This window comes from Capsicum annuum, unplaced genomic scaffold (genome assembly GCF_002878395.1).
Source record: "Capsicum annuum cultivar UCD-10X-F1 unplaced genomic scaffold, UCD10Xv1.1 ctg4585, whole genome shotgun sequence".
Taxonomy (NCBI): domain Eukaryota; kingdom Viridiplantae; phylum Streptophyta; class Magnoliopsida; order Solanales; family Solanaceae; genus Capsicum; species Capsicum annuum.
The window spans coordinates 204,228-223,726 of NW_025853376.1; the positions used below are offsets into that span (position 1 = coordinate 204,228).

A 19,499-nucleotide genomic window follows, 5' to 3' on the forward strand; every position below is an offset into this window, starting at 1 on the left:
TTGGGAGGCAACCCAAGGTATTTTATTGCTTGTCTTTGTATTGCGTGATTGAAATCAGATCTTCACACCCATGGTGCCATAGGTAAGTTTCTAACTCTCTTGTTTTTGATTGACGCCTTGGAAACACTGCATGATATTAAGTTGAGGGTGGGGCTTATTGTAGGTGTGATGTCCTCCTGGGGTTTTTGTTGTCGTGCCTCTTTTCCTCGGAGTCTTGTTCCTAGTAGAGCCGGCATGTTTAGGCGTATTGTGTTTGTTTTGTGATGTGTTGTGGTTAACTAGAGAAAAATAAATATCTAGAGTAGTTGACATATTTTTGTTCATTTTTAAGATGGATAAACTCCTCTCCGTTGGTTTATTTTATAACTATGTGATATACATTTATATGTGTCTACTGTGAATATTTTTATGGCATTAGTACTAGGGACAAGATAATCACTACTAATAATTGCATGAAATGAATGGGTAGTAGCTTATGATGTACGATTGTTCCATGTGTGTGTGAGGTCTTACTCAATTCCCTGTGTGTGTTGAATCTAGAATTTGCCCGATTAGTCTTACCTTGGATGAAAGATAGGGGTTAGGAAAGGATCATAGGACATTTTGATTTTAAGTCATTTTTTTTGCCTAAATGACCTTTCCTGTATGCATGACATCTCTTGATCCCTATTTGAGCCTGAATTGACCATTTCTTTCTATGACACCTATCACCTTCCCATTTAGATCATAATGAACCTATTTTGGCCTTGGTCCTCCTTGGACATTGTGCACCTTGACTTAGGTGAACAACCTAAGTTTAGGGTGGCTATCATAGGGGTGTGTGATGTAAACTGGGGATGAAGAAAGGTAGAATAAAAGGAAAATAATAAGTGAAAAAGCATAAAAAGTTGGGTGGTGTGGAAGAAGAATAAGAAAAGAAAAAGAATGAAAAAGAAAAACCACATCCATCCTGAATAATGTGTGATTAAGAAAAGGAGAAAAAGAAGAAAAAGGTTAATAAGTGAACCCCAAAAGTTAAGGTAGTGCCAAGGAGGCTTAGTCACTCTAAATGCCATTGAATATCATAGCAGCCCTTAGCCTATATTACAAGCTGAAGAAAAGACCTATAGTTATCCTAACTTACCTGTCTGGAAACCTTTGTAATGAAAATAAGGGCAAGCATATGGTATTTGACATGCATTGATTAGAATTTCTTTCTGAGAGTGAGTGTCTCCTGACCGTCCCCGCGTTGACATACCTATGTTCATATATGAGTGAGGAGGGACTTCTTTGTTGTAAGGGCACATCGGTTGCATTTCTAGCTATTTACTTGTTTGTGTAGTGTAAGTTGTACATATGCATGGTTATTGTTGCTAAATTGATGCCATATCTTGATTTCTTTGGGTCACATTGTTAATCTTCATTGATATGCACAATTGGATTTATAAGTAATTGAACGTGAAGTGTGGCATGAGTTTTGAGCTAAACTTGATAATCAACTGTGATAGGTATCTTATGTGTCTCTTGGTTAAGCATCGTAATATAGTGTTATGTAGTTGCTTGAGGACAAACAATTTTTTTTAAGTTGAGGGTGTTGATGTGCTAGATTTTTGTAGCACATTTAAGACTTTTTAACTTGAAATAATTGTAAGTTCTTAAGTAATTATTTGTATTTTTGATGTTATATCTTAAGATTTTGTAGTAAAGTCAAGATGCATGGAAATAAATAACAATGGAGCAAAAGAGCTGAATTCTGAGCAAAAAGAGTTGAAAACATAGCTGACGACAACCGTGATAATTCGTCAGCCTTGTGATACGCTACCAGCATTGGCGTCAATCTTAACTAGGGAGTTGCAGTCTGAGAAGCAGTTGTGATGATGTTGGTGATGTGGCATCAAAATTATGTTAACGCGTCAATAAGGGTGTCAGCCTTAAGAAGAGAATTTGAAAAAGGAGAAGACATCTGACGAAAACAGTGAAATGCCATCAGATCCGAGACGCGGCTTAGCAACATCGTCAGCTTTAGACAGAACTAGAAGACAATTGGAGCTAATTTGATGCCATCCATGATAAGGCGTTAGACTCTTGATGTGGCGTCAGCCAGGGCGTCACCTAATCTAATAATTTTATTTATTTTGTTACTTTATTTCCATAATTAAGTTTAGGTATCAATAATAGTTTTAATGGTTCTTTTTAGGATCTCTCTCAATCTTATTTTTGGAACATGGGAGTAACGTACATTGCCTCATCTTTTTCATCAAGTATTTTTTTCTTGTTTAACCTTCAACACTTATCAACTATTGTGGATTATTCTTTTGTAAAGAAAAAATTGTTGTTTTCATCCATTCATAAGTTTATCCATACTAGCATGAATTCAACTTTTTATTTTGTTCATCAAATCATGAGCGGCTAATTCCATTAGCCTTAGTTATGGGATCGATGGATTAGGGTTTGATATACTGCTATGTACTAAAAGGGTTCAAAGAGTTGTAGGACGTCTTGAAATTCTGTTGTTTTAACTTAAAATCTATTGGTTGTAAACAATGGGTTATGCCTTAGGTCTATTTGCTTGAACAGAGAAATAAACTAGAGGACGTGAAGTATCAACAGGGACTCAAAAGCTACCAACCTTCTGTTTAATGATTAATGTCATAACTGGATTAATTTACTTGAGATAACATCCTATTGGAAATAGATAAGCTATCTAAGTTCAAGAGAATTAGATAATAAATTGTCTAGTGAGGTCCAGAGATAAGTCAGATAGTATTGTCGTTAGGGATATTCTGTTGTTCTTACTTACTCCAAGAATCTTAAGCATTACCTTGTATCTTTCAATCCCCGAAACCTACAGTAAACAAAACTATAGTTTTCCATTTATATTAATTACAAACTTTAATACTAAAATTGCATTTTATATTTTTGTATCATTTTGTTTGAATTTAACTTGTAGCTATAATTTCAAACTAGTTTAATCACCATTAACATTGATCCCTATGGATTCGACCCCAACTCCAAAGTTGGGTAAATATATTGACGACGACTGCCATACACTAATTTAAGGTGTAAGCTGAGCGTTATCAAGGATCTACTCTAATGCCATCACTGGAGACGATATGGGCAAGGAATGCTATTTACCTTAACCAAAATTTGCAATTACGGAATATGGCGAACAACTGATGATTTTTGAGTGTCTAAAGTATAATTTTGAGATGGTCTGCATGATCATGCTCACTGTGGGACTAGACCAGCATATCATCTATAAATACTATGGTAAACATGTCCAAGTACAGCTTGAACATATGGTTCATCTAGTACATGAAAGCTTCTGGGGTATTGGTAATACCAAAGGACATGACTAGGAATTTGAAGTGACCATACCGGGTACGAAAGGCTATTTTTAGAATGTCACATTCTCTTACTCTGAGCTGATGATAGCCGGATTCAAGGTTTATCTTAGACAAATAACTAGCACCCTAAAGTTTGTCAAATAAGTCATCAATTCAGGGAAGTGGATACTGGTTCTTGACCGTGACTCTATTGAGCTTACGGTAACCAATACACATTCTAAGAGAACTATCTTTCTTGCACATGAATAAGTTTGGTGCACCCCATGGGGACACACTGGGTCTTATGAATCCCTTATCTAAGAGATCCTTCAACTACTATTTCAGTTCTTTGAGTTCTGCTGGTGCCATTTTATATGGCGGAATAGATATAGGTTGAGTATCTAGAAGAAGGTCAATGCCGAAGTCTATTTCTCTTTTGGGAGAAATTCCTGAAATATCTTTGGGAAAGATATCTAAATATTAATTCACTACTGGGACTGATTCAAGACTAGGAGTCTCGTAAATAGAATCCTTAACATGAACAAGATGGTAGACATATCCCTTAGATATCATTTTTTGTGCCCGAAGGAAAGAAAAAAGCTGGCCTCTGAAAGGTGAAGTACTACCCCTCCACTCTAGGTTAGTTTCAATTGGAAACTAAAATTGGACTATTCTGTTTCTACTATCAGCTATGGCATAGAAGGAATGAAGACAATCCATGCCAAGAATGACATCAAAATCAATCATATCTAATTCCACTAAGCCTGCTGAGATGACTTTCTGAAATATCATAACTGGGCAGTTCCTGTATACCTGCTGGGCTATGATACTTTTATACACTGGGGTAGAGATTGAAAAGGCTTCTTCTAGAATTTTAGGACTGATTTTGAAATCAACTACTATATAGGGAGTGATAAAAGACTAGGAAGCTCCTGGATCTAGCAAAGCATAAATATGCACATGAAAGACCTGCAACGTACAAGTAACCACACTAGGAGAATTTTCCTAATCTTGTCGGGACTAGAGAGTATAGAGTCTATTTAGGCATTGCCCACTAGTACTACTAGAAGTGGCACCCTGTTGATTTGGGCGACCGGACTTAGCTAAGGGATGGTTCTGTTGACCTAGAAAGTCTTGAAAATTCTGCAAGGAATGAACATCATTCAATTTAGAAGCTAATACTTCACATTCTTCATAAAATGATAGTTATAAACTTTGGGGTATTACAACGCTCAGTATAGATTAGTATGGGAAAAATTATGGGATTTTGGTCCTGTTACATTGGCTTTTAGGACCGAAGTAATGATCAACAGGGACAGTTGGGGGCATTCATATTTCATAGTCAAAGGTGAAATTCTTGGATTTATGAAAGACGAACAATAGTGAAGGAAATTTCCAAGGGTGTTTTCATTAATCTAGAATGAAAGTTGGGGGCTCAAAGATAATCAGATATAGTCTTAGTCTCAACCATAAACAATGTTGACTAGGGATCAGCGGATGTTGTTTTAAGGACTCCGCCGGTACCTTATGAGAAATCAAAGTTTTTAGGTTCCAGGGTGAGTATGGTCACAAGACTGAAACTTAAATGGTTTTAGGGAAGTGCACTACCAGGAGTGGAGCCGGCGGCTTAATTTAACTCAACACGGGGAAACTTACTAGGTCAAGAAATAGTAAGAATTGATAGACTGAGAGCTCTTTCTTTATTCTATGGGTGGTATTGCATGTCCGTTCTTAGATGGTGAAGTGATTTATCTGGTTAATTCCATTAACAAACAAAGACCTTAACCTGCTAACTAGCTATGCGGCGGTATCCCTTCACAGCCTGCTTCTTAAAAGGACTACGACCTTTTAGGCTGTGGAAGTTTGAGGAAATAACAGGTCTGCAATGCCATTAGATGTTCTGGGTCACACACATGCTACAGTGATGAATTTAATGAGTTTATATACTTCTCCAACAGGACCGGGTAATCTTTTTAATTTCATCCTGATGGGGATACATATTTCAATTGTTGATCTTCAACGGGGAATTCCTAGTAAGTGCGAGTTATCAGCTCGCTTTAACTATGTCCCTTCCCTTTGTATACACTGCCCATCACCCCTACCAAATGAATAATTCTGTAAAATATCTAAATCGCGGCAACGTGGGTGGTTCACTGGCCGTGATATCGCTAGAAGTCCATTTAACCTTATCATTTAGGGGAATGAGAAGTCGTAATAAGGTTTCTGTAGGTTACCCTGTGGAAGGATTATTCTCAAAAACAGCACAACAGAACAACCCATAAATATGTTTAACTACTAGGGAGTCCACAGGGGCGATATGCTTCGGCCCTCCGCACAACTAACGAACCCCAGTGTGAAAAATACCAAGGAATAATTAAATTGATAGCGTGCTCCTCAAGCCAATTTTGCGACGTGCATCGGGGAAAACTAAGCTTCCTCTACAAATAAAAATGACTCTCAACAATGGATATATCAATTCTCGTATCGATGAAGAACATAGAGAAATATGATACTTGGTGTGAATTGTAGAATCCCATGAACCATCAAGTCTTTGAACGCAAGATATGCCCAAAGCTATTATGCCGAGGGCACGTCTACCTGGGCATCACGCATCGCATTGCCTCCTCATGTTATACCTTAATCATGGGGTGTGTTATCGTTGTGGGACAGGTACTGGCCACTCATATGCCTCGAGCTCCCAACTGGCCTAAATACGAGTCTATATCAACGGACATCATGGAAAGTGGTGGTTGTAACTAAACTTTTTTTTTGTCGCGGCTACAACACATCATGCATTTGGACTCCACGACCATATCACACTTAGGAACTCTGACCGCCACCCCAAGACAGGCGGGATTACCCACTGAGTTTAAGCATATCAATAAGCGAAGGAAATAAAACTTATAAGGATTACCATAGTAACAATGAGAGAATCGGGAATAGCTAGGCCATAGAATTAGGAGTCTCCATAGTCCTAATTATAGTCTGGAGAAGAATCCTCAGCGGCAGACTGGGCCCAAGTTCCCAGAAAGGGGGTGCCAGAATGGGTGAGAGCCCCGTTGTGCCTGAACCCTATCGCACCGCAAGGCATTGTCTACAAGTTGGGTAATTTTGTCTATGGATAAATACGAGAGACATACCAATAAAGAAAAAGTACCACGACGGAAATATGAAAATGACTTTGAAAAGTGAGTCTAAGAGTACTTGAAATTATTAAGAGAAAGGCAGATGTGGGCCGGAGATGCACCTCGATCGGATGTGGAATGGCAACGAGCTGGTCAGCCGATTGAATTGGGGCATTGACCATTATGGATTAGGGGAGGACAAATCCCGGGCTCTCGATACATTCATGAAACATCATCTCCCCAATTATGGTAGGCAGCGCGTGCCTCTAGCATGCTTTAGCATCGATGCACCACAGACATTGGCCGGTGCACTCCCTAATCGGACCATCTTGAAACACTGACCAAGGAGTCTGACATGTGTGCGAGTCAATAGGGTAGTAAAACCGTAAGACGTAAGAAAGTTTATTAGAGGGATCTCTCTGATGGTGCACCATTAACTGTCATTGATCTTGTTGGAATAGTTTGAATGTGAGGATACCTATCTAACCCCAAAAGATGGTGAACTATGCCTGAGAAAGGAGAAGCTAGATAAAATTCTGAAGGAGGCCCATAATGATACTGATGTGTAAATTGTCTATATGAATTGGGTATAGAGGAAAAAGACTAATCAAACCATCTAGTAGTTGTTTCCCTCCAAAGTTTCCCTCAGGATAGCTGGAGCTAGCGTGCTAGTTCTATTGAGTAAATCCCAGGATTAGAGGCCACAGGGGTATAACTTCCTTGAAATATCCTCAAACATTAAATAGGTAGGACAACGCAACTGCTTTGTTGAGCCGTGCTATGCAATCAAGAGATCCAAGCGGTCCATTTTTGGCAAGTAGAACTTACGATGTAGGATGAATCGGAAGCCAATTTATGTTGCCAAACAGTGCATATCCTAGATCCCACAAAGGATGTTGGTCAATGATGTGTGAGCAGATATTAACACATTTGAGGCTTTTAAATGAGAATAATTGCAAAGTCTTAAGAAAATTTTATCATTTTTGATTATTTTCTCTTTGATATTGCAGCAAAAGTCAAGATGTAAGAGAACTAGCAATAATGGAAGTAAAAGTGTTGATTTCTGATCAAGTAGAGAGGGAAGTATAGCTGACGGCTTGTCTGATATGTCATCAGCCTTGTGATAAGCTATTAGAGTTACCATCAACCTTAGATAGAGAATGAGATTCAGCTGGAAGAAGTGACCATAACCTGTGATAGGCTGTCAGAGTTGTGATAAGCCATCAAGCTCGTCATCAGGCTTAGACAGTGCTTGAGAACTTTACGTGCAGAAGCGATGATAATTCAGATAAGTCGTCACATGTCTAATAAGTCATCAGGCTTTATCGTCAGCTGAAGACACAACCTGTTCAAATATGAAGAGAAGCTGCCAACATTCTTGATAAGGCATCAAACTCGTGATAAGCCATCACAAACGTTGTCGTCTGTCTTAGAAAATATTATGATCTGTGATTTTGTTTCCATAATTAGGATGAAGTATTTAAATCATATGTTATGGTTTTCTAATTAAAAAAGGGGCGGAACATCTTGATCTTATTCCAAAGAAAAAGAAACCTTTTTTTATGACTCAAAACTTTGAATTCAATTTTCAACTCTTTGATTTGGTGGTGGGAATTTTCTCTTGAACTTAGAAGAGAATCAACTCCAGACTTCATCTTTTGTAAGTTTAATTACTTTAAGTGATGATTACAATTGTTGCTATCTCTTTCTTTCTCATGTGGAACTAAAACCCACAATTAGGGTTGTGTTATCTGTAATTATTACCCCATGGATTTAATAGTTGGTTAGGATTTGACTGATTGTGGGGACATGTTGATAATTCCTTTATTATGATTATTATTTATTGGTTGCAACTAATAAATCCCGCCTTATGTTGATTTGCTCGAACAAAGAAATAAACTAAAGGTAAAAAATTATAAATAAGGATTTGGGAAGGTTAAGCTCCCATCTAATGATTAATGTTGTAACAAGATTGATCAACTTGAGATAAAATCTGTATGAATAGAATGATTTCCTAAGTTTGAGAGAATTTGGGAGTTCAACATATAGGCAGGTTGAGAAACACTTAGATGGACTATCAAAACTGTTAATTTGATGTTTCCCATAAGTCATGAGAACCCAATAATATAGTTATTATTCAATAGGGATTAACAATCATAGCGATCACAACCCAAGTTCCTCTCTATCACTGATTTGAACTATCAAAATTTCAGTTTTGAGCTCTAAAGCAAGTTAAAAATTTAATAGTTTTTTGATCATCCTAAATCCACATTTTATCTTTTCATATCATTTGTTTGAATTCAACTTATAGATATAGTTTCAAATTAGTTTAATCTTCACTCAAATTGTTCCTCGTTGATTCGACTCCAACTCCAAAGTTGGGTAAATATATTGAAATCGACCGCCTTTCACTAAATTGACGTGTAAGTATAGAGTAATAAAAAATGGTGCCTTTTACGGAGAAACAATTTGGCGTATTGAGTTGGTTTTGAATTTTAGCCAACTTGCTTGAATTCAATCTTGTAAATATTTGTTTTTAGTTTTCTTTTATTTATTGTGTTAGGTAAATTTTTATTTTAGTTTACTTATTAATGTGGCATCGTGGAAGGAACATGAGCTTGGTGGTTGAAAATCTTATCTTGATGATCCATGTCCATATTGTGATGGACCTTACTTTTTCCAAGATTGTAGATATGCTCCCTGGAGAGAGATGTGCACACCATCTCAATCCTACCAGGAGTATGATTGTTCTTTATGTGGTTGATAGGTCTTATGGTCCAGTAAAGAAAGAACGAAGAACCAAAAAGAGTTGCATTGAAGCTATGTTTTAATGAATGTTGGAACTCCAGAAAGAAACGTATGATATTATATGTGATATGTATCAAGACATAAAGCCATTAATTCATGAGGAGATAGATATAGAGGTCAATCATTCAAAACATTATTCTATGTTATATTTAGATGATATCATGTCTGTGGAGCTATTTAAAATAATGGAAGAGTGTGAAGATGAGGAGCAAATGACGAGCAACCCTTGTTGATTTCCCAATCAACCGAGGGTGAGTATTCCCACCTGTCACGTGGCCTCGTCTCTTGTACATTGTTCCATAGTCATACTAACAGAAACAGTGGGTCTTGCTACCACAGAGTCTCTGGTATGCTATGCCCGACTCTGTTTTGTCATTCTCACTAACATTTCTGAAGCCTCTGGGAATGTAAGATCAATAAACAAACCGCAAGCTGTATTATCTACAATAGGTTTTTTCATAGAGTTAAGAGACCTATACAAATTCTCCATCAATTGTATGTCCATCATGTTGTGGTTCGGACACTGCATTAGCTTCTTTTTAAATCTCTCCCAGGTTTCATACAAGGCTTCAGTTGGGAGCTGTCTAAAGTTACTGATCTCATCCCTCAACTTTACCCTTATGGAAGATGGAAAGAAACCTTCTAGAAAAGCTCCTTTCAACTGCCTCTCATTGGTTATAGAATTGGTTGTCAGCTTATTAAGCCATAATGTTGCCTCCCCAAACAGAGACAACGAAAACAATCTCAAACGAATAGAATTCTAACCCACTCCTGGGTTATCGAAACATTTACAAATGTTGATAAAGTTCACCAGATGCAAGTTCGGATCATCCCCAGATAGTCCACCAAATAACCCTTTCAGATGAAGGAGTTGAATTATAGTGCTCGTTTTGTTGAATTTTGCCCCAGGTTCTAATGGTAGAAAAATAATTTCACCCATTTCACCTACTCCATCTATTCCATCATAATTAAGGTCATACTGGACCAAATGGTGATCTGTCCTTCCTAGAAATGGACGGTTCCTCTTAGCATTATGTTGTACTGGTGTTGCTATTTTCTTTGCACGCCTTGGGTTACAAGGGTTTAGCAACTTCTAATCTCCCAAGTCTTTCTCCTCTGGATTTGGATGTCGTACTTGTTGACCTTTATTCTACATATTCACCTGAGCTCTATCTAAGGCTGCTAACCTTTCAGCCCTCCTGCTAGTCTGCCTATCTGCCGATTAGTTGCAGTTCCAGATTAAATGGTAATAATGGTTCTCCGGAACTTCTGGTTCTTGGCATACACCACAACACTTCTTCGGAAAATAAAAACAACAAATAAATGTAAAACTAGGAAACTTGACTAACAGTCAATTAGCACACATAAACTTTAATTTAGAACAGTATACCCAGGTAACGGTGCCATTTTTGATAACACTCAAACTACACCTCTCTTACAAGAATGTAAGCGATCGTTGTCAATATATAGCCCAACTTGGTTGGCGTCGAATTCCACAGGGAATATGGTGTCAATTTGTGTTATCTGCGGGTTAATCAACTGATAGTTAGCAATTTCCTATGAATGTGTTTTTTTTAAAGGTAGCAAATAATTACTTCTCAATTCAGTGTTTGAAATCAATATGATAAGGGAAACCATAATTATGTTGACTATGGTTATTCGGATTTGACAGATGCTAGTAAAGGTTTAAGATTCTTATGGTGGGTAGGAACAACAGACTATCCTTGTCAAAGTAATGTTTAAATGTTTATCAAACTATTTAGACATTTAACCACCTAATTCTTTCGAACTTAGAAAATTTATATTTCATTAAAGGATGTATATCAAGTTAATTAATATTGTTACAACATTAAGTATTAAATGGAAGTTTGATGCTTCCAAGTCCATGTTGATAATTCGATTCTTACTAGGGTTGATTTCTTATTTCAAGCAAATCACTAGTAAGCAAGACCTATTGTTTCCAACCAATAGTCATAACATAAAAGAATGGAATCAACAAGAAGTTTCTACCACCGTTAGAATCTTGAACACTTAGTTATGTTACAAACCCAAACCCATAGATCACACAACACAGGTTAGGGGAATTTAGCTACTCATAATATAATAAGCAAGATAAAAAATAGAATTCATAATTTGATAGATGAACTTAAAGCAAGATGAATAACAACAAGTATTTCTCTGATTTGATCATAGTAGAAAATCCCAAAACAATGGTAATAGTCTCTCCAAAAATAATTACCTTGTGAAAGTCAAAAAACTAGAGAGAAAATTTTTGTACCAAACATGTCCAGTTTCCCCCCATTATAAAATCCTGAAATATGCTGTAAATACTTCAGCCTAATTATAAAAACAAAATCACATATCATAGTATTTTCCTGAACAGACGACGATGTGTGTGATGACTTATCAGTAGTCTAATGCCTTATCAAAAATGTCGTTAGCTCCTCTTTACATTTGAAAAATTTTTGTATTCAGCTGACGATGTAGCCTAACATGTTATCAGACAAGTAAAGACTTATCATAAAGATGATGACTTATCAGACAAGTCGTTAGCTATACTTCCCTCTTTACTTGCTCCGAAATCAACTCTTTACTTCCATTATTGCTGGTTCTCTTGCATCTTGACTTTTACTACAATATAAAAGAGAAATCAATCAAAAATTACAAAATTTTCTTAAGACTTTGTAATTATTCTCAATTAAAAGCCTAAAATATGTTAGAATCTGCTCACACATCAACACCCTCAACTTAAAACAATTGCTTGTCCTCAAGAAAATAAAACATATCCAAGAGGATACAAAGTACATTTAGAAGTCAACCATCCGTATTATCTCAAAACATCTTCACCATCAACAATGCGCTGTTTTATAATTGTGTGATATGCATTTATGTGCGACCACTGCGCATGTTGTTATGGCATTACTACTTGTAACATGATGACCATTTCTAAACAATTTCTTGAACCAAATGGGTAGTATCTTGTGATGAACCTTTGTGCCATGTGTTTGTTAGATACTACCTAGTTACTATTGTGTGTTAAATCAAGAACTTGCCCGGTTGGTCTTGCCTTGGTTGTACGATAGGGGTTAGGAGAGAATTATAGGCCGTTGTTGATATTAGTCAACTTTGATCGTAAATTCCCTTCCATATGTGAATAATATCCCTTGATCCTTATTTTAAATCTAAATGCCTATTCTTTTTATTATACCTATAACCTTCCCATTTCTATCACAATGAACCTGTTTTGGCCTTGGTCATCCTTGGACATTGTGCACTATGACTTAGGCAAATAAACTAAGTTGAGAGTGGCTATCATAGGGGTGCATTATGTAAAGTAAGTATGAAGAAGGGTAAAAAAATGCAAGGCTGGGTGTGGTAGAAAAATTATGAGAAAAGAAAAGTTGAGAAAAAAAAATAAAAAATAAACACTACACCCAGCTTTAATGTGCTTTAATAAAGAAAGGGAGAAATAAGGTAAAGGTTGATAAGTGAAACAACAAAAATAGTGTAGTGCCAAAGAGGCTTAGTTACTTTAAATATCCTTGTGTAACATACCAGCCCCAAGCCTACATTATAAGCTGAAGAGAAGTCCTACAGTGAGCCTAACTTAACTGTCTAAAAGCTTTGGTAACTAAAATAAGGGCAAGCTTATGGTATTTGGCATACATTGACTGGAACTTCTTTCTGAGAGCGAGTGTCTCTTGACCGTCCCCGCATTGACATGCTTGATTTCACATATGAAGGAGGAAACCTATTTGTTGTAAGGGCATACTGATTACGTTTCTAGTTGCTAACTTGTTTGGATAGTGAAATCTTGAAACATTCATGGTTGTTGTTGCTAAACTGATGCCATATCTTTATTTCTGTGTGTCGCATTATTGTCCTTCATTAACATGCACAGTTGTTTTTTAAATTAATTGACGTTGGATATGGTGAAGATCTTTTGAGATAATATGGATGGCTAGCTATCGAATGTACTTTGCATCTTCTTGGTTGTGTTTTAGTTGCTTGAGGACAAGCAATTATTTTAAGTTAAGGATATTGATGTGTGAGCAAATGCGAACACATTTGAGGCTTTTAACTAATACTAATTGCAAAGTCTTAATCAACTTTTGTCGTTTTTGATTGTTTTCTCTTTGATATTGAGGTAAAAGTCAAGATGCAAGAGAACTAGCAATAATGGAAGTAAAAAAGTTAATTTCTGAGTAAGTAGAGAGGGAAGTATAGCTAACGACTTGTCTGATAAGTCGTCAGTCGTGTGATAATTATTAGAGTTGTCGTCAGCCTTAGACAGAGAATAAGATTCAACTAGAAGAAGTGATGACAACCTATGATAGGCCGTCAGAGTTGTGATAAATCATAAAGCACATTATTAGGCTTAGGCAGTGCTTGGTATATTTAAGTGAAGAAGCGTCGACAATTCTAATAAGTCGTCACATGTCTGATAAGTTGTCATGCTTCATCGTCAGCTGAAGACAGAACTTGTTCAAATATGAAGAGGAGCTAACGACATTCTTGATAAGGCATCAGACTCTTGATAAGCTGTTACACACGTCGTCGTCTGTCCGAGAGAATACTATGATCTGTGATTTTGTTTCCATAATTATGATGAAGTATTTAAAGCAGATGTTAGGGTTTTCTAATAAAAAAATAAGCAGAACATCTTGAACTTATTCCAAAGTCAAAGAAACCTCTTTTTGGGGATCAAAACTTAAAGTTCAATTTTCAAATCTTTGATTTGGTTGTGAAAATTTTCTCTTGAACTTAGAAGAGAATCAACTTTAGACTTCACCTTTTGTAAGTTTAATTACTTTGAATAATGTTTAAAATTGCTGCTATCTCTTTCTTTCTCTTGTGGAACTAAAACAACAACTAGGGTTGTGGGATGTAAGATTATTCCCCCAAGGATTTTATAGTGGGTTAGGATTTGTGTGATTGTGGGTACACCTTGATAATTACTTTGTTATGATTGTTATTTATTTGTTACAAACAATAAATCCCACCTTATGTTGATTTGCTTGAACTGAGAAATAAACTAAAGGTAGTGAATTATCAACAGGATTTGGAAAGGTTAAGCTCCCGTCTAATGATTAATTCTATAACAAGATTGATCAACTTGAGATAAAATCGGTATGAATAGAACGATTTCCTATGTTCAAGAGAATTAGGGAGTTCAACATCTAGGCTGCTTGAGAAACACTTAGATAGACTTTTGAAACTAATATTTTGGTGTTTCCCATAAATCATGAGAACCCAATACTACAGTTATTATTTAATGGGGATTAAGAATCATAGAGATCACAATCCTCATTCCCCTCAATCACTGATTTGAACTATTGAAATTTTAGTTTTGAGCTATGAAACAAGTTAAAACTTTTACATTTGTTTGATCATCAAAAACCCCCATTTTATCTTTTCATATTATTTGTTTGAATTCAACTTATATCTATAGTTTCCAATTATTTTAATCTCCACTCACATTTTTCCTCGTGGATTCGACCCCAATTCCAAAGTTGGGTAAATATATTGATGATGACCGCCTTGCACTAAATTAAGCGTTATCAGCCAATTCAGACAGGAGGAAGGTGGTCATGGAAGTTGAAATCCGCTAAGTAGTGTGTAACTACTCACCTGCTAAATCAAATAGCCTAAAAAATGGATTGTCCTTAAGAGCGCGACCTATATACGGTCGTCAGGAATGTGTTAGTCCTCAATTATTAGAAGGGCATAACGGTCGCTGCAAAACCTTGTACGTGAGCCTAGGAGGATAAGTCGATGGTGCAGATTTGGTAGTAGTAGCAAATATTCAAGTGAGAGCATTGAATGCTAGAGAGTGAAAAGGTTCCATGTTAATGGAACTTGCACATGGGTTAGTCGATCCAAAGGGTCGGGGCAACCCTGATGAATAGTGCATTTAAAGCGTTCACAAAAAAAGAATCTGGTTAAAATTCCTGAATCGGTATGTGGTGGTCAATGGCAATGTTAGAAAGTTTAGAGATATCGATGGGAGCCTCGGGAAGAGTTATCTTTTTTATTTAACAGACTGCCCACCCATGAAATAGCTCAAACGGAGGTAGGTTCTAGTGGCTGGAAGAGCACCGCACATCGCATGGTGTTCGGTGCACTCCTGGAAGCCATTGAAAATCTACAGGACATAATGGCATCCATGCCTGATCGTACTCATAACTGCATCATGTATCAAAGGTGAACATCCTCTAGTCGATAAAATAATATAGGTTAGGGAAGTTGGCTAAATAGATCTATACCTTCGGGAAAAGGGTTGGTTTGAAGGGATGGGCAAGGGGTTCTCAGTCCCAAACCTGTCGGCTATCGGTGGATATCTTGAGCTACTCCTGCAACAATAGTGGGTCACCGCATATAGGCTGGGGGACAGACTGGAAACGGTTCCTTCAGATTCCTTTCCCGTGCATCGAATAACCAACTCAGAACTATACTTACAAGGGGAATCCTTCTGTTGGATTAAAAGAAAGAATTGCGATTGTCCTGATGAATGTTCACGCAATGTGATTTCCACCTATTGCTCTAATTCTCAAAGTAAATAAATTCAACTAGGCGTAGGTAAACAATGGGAGTAACTATGACTCTCTTAAGGTAGCCAAATGCATCGTCATCTAATTAGTGACGTGCATGAATGTATTAATAAGATTTCCACTATCCCTCTCTACTATCTAGCAAACTCACAACCAAGACAACAGACTTAGCATAATCAGTGGGAAAAAAGACCCTGTTGATGTTGACTCTAGCCTGATTTTGTGAAATAACTTGAGATGTAAGTATAACTGGGATCATAAAGGAGAATGTGAAATACCACAAATTTTAATGTTATTTCACTTACTTCGTGAAATGAAAGTGGGGCACTGACCCTATTTTTGGACCTAAGGATCCCTCTACGGGCTGATCTGGGTGGAAGACATTGTTTGGTTAGATGTTTGACCGGGGCAGCATATTTGTTGAATTATAATGCAGGTGTCCTAATCTGAGGTCAATGAGAACTAAAATCTCTTGTGGAACAATAGGTAAAAGCTCATTTCATTCTGATTTCTACAACAAATATGAACCATGAAAGCATGGCCTAATGATCCTTTAGACATTTGAAATTTAAAGATAGAGGTGTTAGAAAAGTTACCATGGGGATAAATGGTTTGTGGCAGCAAAGAGTTCATAGCGACATTGCTATTTGATACTTCGATATCGGCTCTTCATATCATTTTGAAGCAAAATTCACCAAGTGATGGATTGTTCACCCACTAATAGGGAATGTAAGCTGGGTTTAGACCATTGTGAGAAAAGTTAGTTTTACCCTAATGATGACAGTGCCAAAATAGTAATTCAACGTAGTATGAGAGGAGCCATTGATTCACACAATTGGTCATTGCACTTGGCTGAATAGGTAGTTGGACGAAGCTATCATTTGTTAGTTTATGACTGAATGCCTCTAAGTCAGAATCCAGGCTAAAAGCTATACATGAGCCCTCTGTCCATTTGCCTACCCATAGTAGAGGCCTTAGAATCTAAGGGCACGTGTTGTTGGCTAAGCCATCACGGTAAAAGGGTCGCGGTGTCCGCCTTGAAGAACAATATTCATCGAGTGGCAGGTATATTCCTTTACAGATAACTTAAATAAACAACAGGATGTTATAAGTAGCAGGTGGCCTTGCTGCCTTAAATCCACTGAGATTCATCCCTTTGCCGCTCAAGTTCGTCCCTCCCCCTCCAATTAAATTATTTTTCCATCCATCTCCAAAGGAGGCTTGTGCATCCTCTTTGAAGAATCCCACTAAGTGATGTGAGTTCACCTCACCCTCGAGCATGCAGCGAAATAGCCTCACCTGAGTTTACCGCTTATTTTTTAAGTGTAGCGTACATTTCATTCCAAATAGTTAAGTATGATATAAAGTGGATTTTCATGCAAGACTACAGCATTGCAATTAGAGGTTTTCCACAATGCACGGTGTGCCTTTAGATCACAGCGATGCGTTGAGGCCAACATTAGTGCGTAGAGGCATGTTGAAATTAGAGGTTTTAGTGATTGTCAAATGTAATCCTAGAGACATGTCCATTGACCGGATCTTCACCAACCGGAGAAATCGGTAGGACCCAACATCGGTATGAGTAACTCCACAGTCAATGTCAAATACCGAAGGACCTATAGTTTCCTACCATGGTGGTGTCTTTGTCGAGTTGGTTGTCCGTGTATCACTACCTTCACCCACAAGGAACCATACGCCAATGCCTCAAACCACCATGGGCAATAACAACCATAGGGCACCATGACACCATGCAACAAGTCACCATGGCACCAAGTCACAAAGACACCATGGCACCGGGCACCATGGCAGCATAGCACTGCACACCATGGCACCACGGCACCGCGATGCCATGGCACCAAGGCACCGCGCACCATGGCGCCATGGCACCAAAGCACCCATGCATCCTAAACTAGGAACTATGTTTCTGGAACCCATGCGCGCGTGAACTTTTCTCGAGCACACCAATGCCCAATAACTCAATGGGCACGGTGAAGTCACCATGGCACCATGAAAAAATCAAAAAAGCATAAATCTATGTATGGTCATCCTATGTTACTTACACGCTATAAGTATTTTTTAACGGTATTTCGATATTACCTCATATGTTGGGGTGGTTTTCCTAATGTGCCCATGTTATTTTAATAAATATAAATATATTGTATCATTATGTTATACGTACAAATATGCACTCAATTATTGGTTTCAAGTTACTTCACGTGTTGAAAATATTTTTCTAATTTTTTTATATTTTAATATTTTTTTTAATTTTTTATTTATGTTTATTTATTTTTTGAAAATAATATTTGAAAAAAATATTTTCTTAATGAAAATTATCATTTAATAATTACCTGACTCTTTTGTGAGACATTGGCTTAGTCTTATGTCAAAATGTGCAGTTCTGGTTCATACATGTCTAGTATGATTCTCTAGAAAAATCATGTCTACTCCTGTTAATTGGGTTACTTTTTTAAGCATATATAAGGGGGTGGAGGTTTTGAAGACACTTTAAGGTGACTGTCACTAGTTTTGATAGGCGCTAACTTTACATGTCGGTGTGTAGTGTAAGCATATGGTAGCATGCATGGCTAGTCCATGTGAGATGCTGGTGCCTATGAAACAACATTGATCACGCTTCATTGAGCGCTCGTGTCATCTATTGGTGGCATCGTTCATGAAGGGGATGTTGGCGTTTGATTTCACATGAAGCGGTGCTTTTATGCGTACAATGAGTTTTGGATGCTCCTCTCTGGGAAAGCTCTAGGTGTTGCACACATGGGATCAAGCCAAATCTGCACCTAACACCGACAGCGGACATGGGCAGCGCCCGTGCACTAGCCTCGATGCTTTTTCACATTCTTTGCTCCCGATAAGGCTGGCTTATTGTGTTAAGCAGGACTTACTTTAGCATTACAATGTCTGTATAAGTAGCAATGCATATCATCTATTTTTGGCCATTGAGACTGGTGCTGGGTGTGCATTAATGGAGCATTTGGATGCACGGTACATGAGTTGCATTTGGCATGTTCAGTTAGGTAGGATCACTTCTCAATCAGTGACATCCTGACCTGCCTGCTATCTTAGTCGTGGGGAAAGCTCAATTTTGGATTGGTCGAATTCTATTTCTTTGTTTCATACCTAATGCCCATGCATTGTCAAGTTTTATTCATCAGCTTTTTCCCCTAGCATTTTGTTCACGGGGTGAATCGAAAGGTCACCCTCGTGTCCCACGCCTTCCTCACTTTGCCTTGTGATGTCGTGGTCCATTAGTGTCAGTCGAGATTTTTTAATACAGCAGACGCAGTGGTGAAGGAGTATTCATCGGCTCCTATCTTCCCTATACAGTGATCATGGCAAATAACTGCCATACATGCCTTGAGCCTATCCACACCTTTTAGGGTAGGTAGGGCTCATGCGATGCCGACGTCAATGAGGAATGCTACCTAGTTGATCCTACCAATAGTCATATGGTTGTCTTAATGATTAAGCCATGCATGTGTAAGTATGAACAAATTTAGACTGTGAAACTGCGAATGGCTCATTAAATCAGTTATAATTAGTTTGAAAGTATCTACTGCTCGGATAACCATAGTAATTCTAGAGATAATACATGCAAAAAACTGCGACTTTTGGAAGAGAATCATTTATTAGATAAAAGGTCGACGCACTCTCTATCCATTGCTGTGATGATTTATGATAACTCAACGGATCAG

At 37.6% G+C, this 19,499-nt stretch overlaps 2 non-coding genes across 2 annotated transcripts; both read left to right on the plus strand.

Annotated features, from left to right (window-relative positions):
* The first annotated feature begins 5,757 nt into the window (after positions 1-5,757).
* Positions 5,758-5,913, plus strand: LOC124892315. Its single transcript, XR_007050184.1, has one exon. It is a non-coding gene; the product is annotated as a 5.8S ribosomal RNA (ribosomal RNA).
* A 3,831-nt stretch (positions 5,914-9,744) lies between these two features.
* Positions 9,745-9,851, plus strand: LOC124892317. The gene has a single exon (XR_007050185.1). It is a non-coding gene; the product is annotated as a small nucleolar RNA R71 (small nucleolar RNA).
* The last annotated feature ends 9,648 nt before the right edge of the window (positions 9,852-19,499 follow it).